This window comes from Cajanus cajan, chromosome 5, assembly GCF_000230855.2.
Source record: "Cajanus cajan strain Asha chromosome 5, NIPB_CcT2T_4, whole genome shotgun sequence".
NCBI classification, from domain to species: domain Eukaryota; kingdom Viridiplantae; phylum Streptophyta; class Magnoliopsida; order Fabales; family Fabaceae; genus Cajanus; species Cajanus cajan.
Genome location: NC_138521.1, coordinates 64,247,827 through 64,257,913, shown reverse-complemented (window position 1 = coordinate 64,257,913; position 10,087 = coordinate 64,247,827). Strand labels below are relative to the sequence as shown.

General features: G+C 30.3%; 1 pseudogene across 1 annotated transcript; it reads right to left on the bottom strand.

Annotated features, from left to right (window-relative positions):
• Positions 1-5,751: 5,751 nt before the first annotated feature.
• On the bottom strand, positions 5,752-8,210 carry LOC109810182 (eukaryotic translation initiation factor 5A-4-like; annotated as a pseudogene). Its single transcript, XR_014434198.1, has 5 exons — positions 8,088-8,210; positions 6,644-6,766; positions 6,513-6,569; positions 6,162-6,236; positions 5,752-6,030 (listed from the first exon to the last, which is right to left on the bottom strand). The product of XR_014434198.1 is annotated as a eukaryotic translation initiation factor 5A-4-like (transcript).
• Positions 8,211-10,087: the final 1,877 nt, after the last annotated feature.

The following is a 10,087-nucleotide window of genomic DNA, read 5'->3' as shown; positions in this document are numbered from 1 at the left end:
AAATATTTAAAGACTAAATGTAACAATCTATCATGACTATTACACTTTATAGAATTCTCAAATAATAATAGAATTACTAACATATTAAAAGTCATACATTTACTTATAACATTATTAACATTATAAACAATACATAGATAGACACATGCACGCGTACACATGCGCACGCGCACACACACACACACATATATATATATATATATAATGATCTAGAAAAACAAATTATATGGCCTAAGGATACCAGTCAAACACAACTATACGACTACAAAAATCGTCATTGACTATATTGTCAATCAATACATGACCCGCTAACAGTTCCAGTAGTTATCTTCAGCTAAACTTGTCATGTTCCCATGGAAAACACACAGGAATAAGCTCGATTTTAAAAATATACAAGTATAGAAAGGAACATTAATACTATTCACCAACTTGTAAACTAACCCTAAACACGTCACATGGTTTACAACATTCACCAAATCACATAGCACCAACATGTTTGAAAGTTAAAAACATCTAAGCAAACAAATACATCATCTATATACATTATTATAGGTTAATGGATATAGAGATTAAATCATACCAATCATACTTAGCATATCAATGTTAGACAACATGTTCATAACAACATATCAATGCCCCATCCACTATTTTCAATCATGTAACTACAATATACCAATGCTCAACACCATCATCCATCATACGATATCTACATATATCATTACATATCGACATACATAGACCCATCACTCCTCATACATCACACAACATGCAATAGACTCGATTACTCTATTCATTTTCACTAATTCACCCACCAAACATCATGTATCATCAAAACAACTCGCACCCAACACAGCTTACCTCGCGCTTGACACCCTTGAGGTATGGAGCTCCCTACCTCTTCCACGCCCAACGCCACTCGACCTGTGCTTGACGTGATTGAAGTAATGAACCTCTAGGACCTCATGCTTAGCATGGTAAAACCCATGTCCGACCTCATATAAGACAAAGAGTTTTTGCTTAACTCATCTAAAGTTACTACAGTAGCACCCGACGTTGTTTAGGTAGAGAGCCTTTGCTCTAATCACGCTTGGCACCACTTAATTTGGGATTCAGCGTCACCAAGTCAAAGATTTTCCAATGTTCTCATGTTCGATGTCATTCAAACCACGTTCGACGTCATTCCAACTCGAGATGAGTCTCTCTTCTCACGTCCAACATCATCGATCTTATGCCTAGTGTGATTGAGACACAGACCTCCGATTAGAACCACATTTGATACCATGAAGGTGCATCCGACATCAAATCAAAAATCTACAAATGCAGATTTTGAAAATTGTCTTAATCCACCTAAAAAATAGCCAAACCAAAGATACAAGGAACCAAATAACATATACACATCATCCACAACTCACTTTACACCATAAATCCAACATACAACCGCCAATTTGGCCCATTCAACAATTTCATCCCAAACATAATTTATAAGCAATAAATCCCAACCCCAATTATTCATTATGAATCACACCAACCCAACAACGTTTCCATGTAAAATCAATTAGCATGCAGATCATCAATTTAACAAGAATTAAAGTTTCTAACTTCCTTTACCTCAACTCCGAGCAAATTGAAAGTGAGGAAGATTAGAAAAAATAACTTTAAGCTTCTACAAGCTCCGCAACCACCCTAACTCAGATTCTCAATTTCAAGTAACTTTAAATCCCCACCAACAACAAGATTTATGAGAAGAATAAGAAGATTTAATCACCAAAACCTCCCACTCTAATCTATCTTTGAGATTTGTGAGAAGTTGAGCTTATGAAGTTCAACTCTCATAAAAAACAAAACTTATATATTTTCCCTTTCTTAAATTAATTAAACTTTTGACTAGAGATCCTTAATATTAATTAAACTATTGAGAGTTCCTTAACTCTCTAAATCCCCCTCAACACATTTCAAGCACCAAAGTCATAAAATTAGTGTAAAAATACAATACTTCAGTTTAAAGTGTTAAAAAAAATTAACAAAAAATTGAAAACTAAAAACATATTTAATTTTAAAAGAAAATATAAAAGTGAAATTAATGAAACTTACATAATAAATGATAACATTAATATAAATATTCCACGTCTTTTTTTACATGAATAATTTGTGTTTTTATTTTTTCTGCGTCAGTATTACCATAACTAATAATAATAAGATTAAAGGTAATATTTTACATCCTAATTAATTTTGTTGCTCTGACAGAAGGTAACACAGGCCCTCCATTTTTCCGTTAATAGCTGTGCTGGATCAGGGGTTTCGTTTACGCCCTGAATTCTCCAATGTTTCAGATTCTTTGATTATCTACACTGACTGTGAGCCCTTCTTTTGCTTTTGCTTTTTGGAGCATTAATGACTCTTCAATCCAATGTGGACGCATCTCTGCCTTTCTTTTCTTCAAAGCTTTAATAATATCTTATTTACCAGTACTTGAATTTTTTTATATTAAATATATTCAATTTAAATAAATATTTTTCAGATATATTCAATTATATGTATTTTGTTTAATATTTGTTGTCCATCAATATTTTTAGTTAATAGCTAAGGCCTAAGGTAGTTATTAAATAAAACCATTGTATTTTTTTTAAGGTAATAAAACCATTGTATTTGAAGTTGGTTCCGCCAATTATAGTTCACTCCAAAGCTAGATTGGACATAAATCAGGATTGGGGACGAATATAATACATTATATCAGATTCATTCATAGGATTAGTAGTGTAGTACTACGACCAAGTCAATAAAGTTCCTTAGCCTGGTGCTAGTGAAATCGATGACGAATCTAACCTAAATAAATATCATTAATATATTAAGACAAGTGATTTATTTCATTAGTGGAAGCATAATGTAAAAGTTAAATAAAAGCAAAGGTGGCATCTATTATCCACCACGAGCTAATAACTGAGGGGAAAATAAATCACAAGCACAAGTTCGGTAACTTCCGTTATTAAATGGATTGAATAAAGAAAGTTTCATTAGAGCATCTATGTAACGGTTTACCATAAGCTATTTACTAAAGTTTTTATACTCCTCTAAATAGGTGGGTATATCACCTCATCTCACTCTTAAGCAATTTAAGTTATATTTTTACATGTTGTAATAGTGAAATGTTATAAAAAATTTACATTTTTATAAATTTTTATTTGCAACTCATATTTCTTTGTAATTGTTGGTTGATTAAAAGAAAATTTATTAAAAAAAAACATTTTAATGTTAAGAACATATTTTTATTTAAAATTTGATTCTTAATTTTAAGAAATTGATGTTGCCAACAAAACATGTTTCAATGGGAGATTCTTACAAGAATTATACTTAAAATTAAGAACCATGGTAAGAAGTATACATTATTAGTTTTTATAATGGTGTCACCTGTGTTTAGGATTTAGGATTTAATTTCTTATAACAGTTAATATATATATATATATATATATATATATATATATATATATTAAGAATAGGAGCTTTATTTCACGTAGATAAAGAGATGGCGGAAAAGTGATTACTTGATGATGGATAAAAGGTAATGTTTGGTGAGTAACAATATACTATCAGTTATCATGTAAAAGAATATAAAATTATTAGGTAAAAAAATTAAATTTACTAAAAGTTCAATAATTGAGGTAAATAATTATTTAATAACTTTTTGAATATGTGTATATTTAATATTTTTTTAGGGAGGGAGTAATGGAATAGAAGATATTTTGTGGAACAATTAGCAGCAGGAATCAGCTTTAAGCAGCATAACATGAATGAGTCAACCTTTTATTATTCACAAGATTGGTCGGTTTCAGATTCTGCTCCCTCCCAATGCAGCGTTGGTTTGACCCATCCTTATAAAAATGCATCTCTTAAATCGTTGATACCTTCAATTCAATTCATTTTTTCATCCCCTACATCAGTCATGGAAACACAGTACAATCAATCCTAAAAATAGGGTTTCATTATCACACGCTCAACCAATTCAATTATTTCATTTTTAGTTTTCTTTCATCAATCAATTGCTTAATATATTTTTAGTATTTCTTTTTTTTTTAGATTTTAAGGATTGTTTGTTTCTACCCGGCGAGACTAATAATTCAGACAATTTTCTTAATAAAGAAGTCCAAAATTTAAATCATTAATATGATGAGAAGAGATATTGGATCAGTTTATTTAAATATAAACAGAAAAAAATTGTTTCTAGAAAAGTGCTTTTTAAAAATCATTTCTTTAAAAGTTGATAAGCGTTACTTATTAAATTTTTTTTATATAAAACTGCTTATTAAAACAACAGTTAAAAAAACAAAAACAAAAAACTGTTTAATTCATAGGAAAGATGGTAAAAAAATGTATAAAAATAGTATATCTTATTTTTCTCTAGTTTTATCTTGATAGTAAATTTTCTATTTATTTTTATTTTAAAATTTTAAATTTGATATTTTTTAAATTGTAATTGTGTGAATATATGAAAATAAAGCATGATATAAATATTCTCGGACCAATTTCATTTATCATTACTATTAAATGTTGATTGGGAAAGTAATCATGAAACCATGGTGAATGAGCAGTGTAGCAGCCGAACTAAATGAAGTAAAGAGGCATTGTTTGGCCTACTTGCCATGCATCTTTATTTAATAAACTAAAGGTGAGTTTCTCAAACCAATTTCCCCGAGGTCCCCCTTCTTTTGTGGTAATTTTATTTTCTAATGTTTGTGGTAATACAGACTTTGCTATTTTACTAAAAAATTTGTAGCCCATTTTGTTTCTATTTGTTCTAGAAAGATCAAATACCTAAAGGCCATCAAACTATGAAGCCAAAGATTAGACTCCAAAGTTGTTTACTATGTTATCCTATACTTAAGAGAGTTATTCTTAACCTAATAGTGCGGATCTTGAGTGTAACAACTTCCCCAACATTCCCTAAAAGTCTACAACTAAGTAAAGCACATCCAAATTAGAAGATTGAGCCGTTTTTAACAGAAAAGATATTTATTAAAATTTTAGAATTGTTCGGGTAAACTTTTTTAATAATTAGAAGTAGAAAAAAGAAACTGTTTTTTTAGTAACTTTGAGTTGCTTCATAAAAAAAAAGAAAAGCTACGAGAAAAATATAATTTTTTAAAGAAGTACTTCTTTAATTATAATTAAACACAAATCAACTTTTGTTTATATAATGATTTCTTAAAATAAATTGCTTGTTTTAAAATATTTTTTTTTTGAGGTCTAAACGAGTTATTACGAGACACCAAGAAACGTGCCCGTTAGCCTCTACTAAAAATATATTAAGTAATTGATTATTTTTGTATAGCACACAAGAACCATAAAACACTAACCAGTTTTGTGTGACATCTAGGATCATGGGTCAAACTCATGTTATGGAATCCTGTTAATTGAGTAGTCTCAAATACAAGACTAAAAACTAAATTAAAAAAGGAAATGGATTCAGATCTCAAAACTGTATTACTTCACACTTCAAAGCACCAAAACCTTTGTTAGAAGAAGCAGAAATCGGATTTTCCATTCACTGCTTTATTAACACACTCCAAAACAGTAATTGTACACTGGATAATCTTACTTTTCAGAACATAAACAAGACTTTAATTCTATCCCCACAAATTCCAAATTATGATGTCTAAAATTCTATCAAATCTTTAAACATATCCAATAAAAAGTGTTATAGAAATCTGGTATAATTATTATCATAAATTTATCTGCCTATCACTTATATAATAAGTGTTTAGAGAGAAAACTAATAAAGTTGTATATTAAACTCCATAAAAACTAATAAATATGAAATATTTATAAGAATTTCATCCACTCGTTCCTTGATTAATTGACAAAAGGTAAACTTAACTCCATTTCCTCTATAGAGGAAACTATACAGCCTATAGCTACGGCCATAGCATCATTCTAATTTTTGGGACCAATATCCTTCAAGGAAGAAATCTGTTCTTCTCCCATTGCAGACATGACAGAAACCACAAGATATTTTCCTTCAGAAAATCCATCTTTAATCTAAATAAAAAAGAAAACAAATAAGAAAACAATTAACAATGCAGAGTTCATTAAGGCATGAAGTGATGAAACCATAACTTAAAATAAGTCAAGCAAGGAAAACAACTTTAAAAATGACTTCAACAAGACACCTGAGCAAGTAGTGACTCATCAGTGGGAAGCTTCAAATCATCCTTGGTATTTCCATTATCAGTCAACAGACTCACCTAAAGGAAACTCACACCAATTGGTTAAGAATGCTTTGCAACTCTCTGGAAAATCACAATAATCTGACTGATTTTCTTGAACTTTTACACTTAAGGATAATAATTTTGACATCCTTTTACTTTTAAAATTTAAATTAACAAAATATTATTGAACTTAGAAATATATCATGTTGGGAGTGCACCAAAGCCATCTTATCTTATTATGTACCCGAAGGGGAGAGGATCTTATCTTGAATTGAATGCAAAGTTTTATGTTAGAAGTAAGAAAAAACTTACAAAGCCATCTTCAGATATATCAATCAACTGATAGTCAGTGCGATTTACATGTGGAACCTGCAAAAAGAGCAATTATGACTGATAAATTCAAAACAAGCAAATATTACATAAGTAATACATAATTGCATTACGTCACAATTGTGGGATGATGGAACAATATCCTCAAGCTTTTTCCCATTAAAAATATCAATTGCAACAAAGTGGCACTTTGCATGTCCATGCTTGCCTGTTTTTGATGTAGAAACTTCTACAACCTGTCAAGAGAAATGGAGAAACGAATGGGGGCACAAAAAGAGATATTAAATTAACTGACTGTCTCAAACTCGAATCATACTAACAGACAAATAACAATAAAATGACAAAAACCTTATCTTATTAGGTGAGGTCGACAATAACAGACAAATAACATAGCTATAGTAAAAATATTTTGTCATCTGTGCTTCATGAATGTAGAAATTCATGTATTATTACAGGCATGGGAATGAAGGAATTCTAGAACCGTGGCAAGGGTGTTCTAGCATATTATCATATAGAAAAATAGCAACATGAACTAAAAAATATTATATTCATTAACATAAATACAATGTTCATAAATCATAATGTTCCAATTCCAACTCAAGTAGCAAAAATATTTAAGAAAATACAAGTTTTGAAAGCAGTAAAATTGTAATTTATTGTATTCAGCAACAAACCATACAACTAAACAACAAAATCAGGTGTCATGTATGGACTTGTTTGCACTTAAGTAGTATCCATCTGAACCCAATAAATAATGATACTAAACACTTACTCAACAACAATCCAGGAGTACCTATGCATAATATATTGTCATTATTGACAAATAGCATAGTTTGGCAACATGTTACATGTGTGTGTACAGAAGAGAAAATGCGACAGATTCAGCAATTTCTTGTGCTTCACAAGGTATCAACAAGTTGATAGCAACATACAAATTGTTGATTAGTCCTTGTACTTAGGATTATATTATAATACTAGTGTTCTGGGCAAAAATATTTAAAAGAGATGTCACCAGAAGAACGGGACAATGTAAAGGTACAACAACCATTTTAAACATTATAAAATTAAAAAAGGACACATTTTATATTTAATTTTAGCTAATGACAAGGTCAAGCAAAGCAATAGTGTGCACTCGACATTAAATGGTAGACACACACCATAAAACACCATTAGTGATATTTCCACATGGGAAAACTCTCCTTAAACCCTTAGTGAGTTGCACGCTATTTGCATGTATCGTCACTCATATAACACAATTTCTCCACTCAACAAAAGATCAAATCAAAACAATTCATCTCATGCTCCAAAATTTCCGGTTCATTCTACTTCTTTTCACAATTCTTATTCCAAACAATCTAAAAAAACTAGAATTCTCTATCCAAATTCGTTATCGCTTATTTTTATTCTTTGAGGCAAACAAAGTATAAGGAAACAAATATCTGAACGAATCTTAAGAAACGAAAGAAGTTACGTTAAAATATCTGAGGAAAACGATGATGCAATATATAAGAGCGGAGGGTGAAAGTGAGAATGAGAGAATGGAGACGCGAATAAAACCTTGCAAGGCCTGGATTTGATAACGATGTAGCCATTCTTGCGAATGGTACCAGCCTGCTGGGGGTACGTCTTTGACGCTCCTGCATCTGCTTGGGAATCGAACTGGTGCTCTTCATCTCACATCATTCACGCACACATCAAAAAACCTGGAAAAATAGGAAGGGAAAGGAGAATCTTTTCTATTGGATTTGGACCACACTGTGAATGTTACCGTCTCTTGTCATTAGGAGGCCCAAATTCCGGAGCCCATAAAAATCTCTGGGGTTGGCAGCCTGGCTCAGAGCTCTAACCCAGTTTTTTTTTTTTTTTTTTTTTAAAGATAAGAAAGTTAATAAAAAAAATAGTGACAATGAAGATTGAACCTAGGTCCTCATGTTTCTAACTACCCCAATCTCTTTCCAGCCAATAAGGCTAACCCTAGTGGTTATGCTACAACCCAGTTTTGATCTCTTGTTTTTGTTACTCTTGGACTAAAACATAAAAGTATCAATTCACCCAAAAGAAAACAATTAGAGTATATTTAACTAAATTTTTTTCATAAGCATTTTTACAAAAAAAAAAATACAATAATTTTCATAAATTGAAATTAACTTATACAAAAGTTAAAAAATATATATTGGAGAAGCTAATTAGAGAAACTTATTTTATTTATTCTTTCTCTATTATTTTTTATTAACGAGAATAGGGCATTTCTAACTGTTGGAAAAAGACTACACATAAATATAGAACATCGAGTCGACCCATTCCACAATCTCGTGGCATCCTTGATTAATTGGCCATAAGGATTATACTATTGAGCATTCCTTCCGCTAAACTTAAAAAAAAAAAAAAAAAAAAATTGTAATCTCAACAGCAGAAGACCCAAACATAACAAGTGTTTAAAATTAAAATAAATATATTTAAAAATTATAAATAAAAAAATGATTTTGAAGTTTAAAATCATTGGTCAAAACTTGGAATTTTCATAGTTTGTTTTAATATTCATTTTGATCCTGCCTACATGTCTGAGGTGGATGCTGGGTGCTGCTGGCCAACCATTTGCAATCATCATGCATGCTTCCGTTGCTCCGCATGTCAATATGTTATCATGCATGTGATGTGATGTGATGCTTGATGAGTTAACGGATTCTTTGAGGTGTTGTGTGTTTCGGGTAAACTAAACTAATCTAGTAAAAAACAAATGCATTATTTTTAATTCATATAAAATTTTCGTGACAGATAATAATTTATTTGATTTGGTCTGACTAATGTATATGCTGACAAAATAGTTCCAAGTATAGTAATGAATTCAATTAATCATTGAATTGCTTATCTCTGTATTATATATATATATATATAAAAAGTTATTTCATGCAAAAGTAATGGTGCTTATAAATAAATAAAAAAGTTTCAAGTATAACATATGATTTTATTTAATTTCTAGAAAAACAAATAAATGATTATTATACGGATAAAGCTCCAGAAAGTGACATTTTTTTCGCATACAAAAAATATATATGGCAAAGGCTACATTATTACCGCATTTTTTCTTCACGATGGTTTGCCGTTCCGGTTCTTGCATCCACTGCCTTGCCTTGCCTTCAACTCTAAGTATCTCTGACAAACATTTACAGTAAAATCAGCATGTGTTTCTGTAACATTTACAAATGTAAATTTGAATATTTTTAATTCAATCAAACTAATGTTAATTATACTTTTAATTTCCTTATTACAAGTAATGACAAGTTTTGATCTTCCCAATTTTATTTTATTTTCAAATTTAACCTCGCACTATTTTAATGAGTACAATTTTAAACATGATAACCGAGCTAAACGGAATGAAACAATTTTAACACTACAAGCTCAATTCTTGTATCTTCTATTCTAGTTTTAAAGTATTGAAATTGCACACAAATTCTTAACGGTACCTAATTTTCACAGGCGTTTACTTTTATACAGGAAGATATAATTAAGTTCACAAATAAGTAGAGTGGAAGAAGGCTACATGTTGCAGTAACATG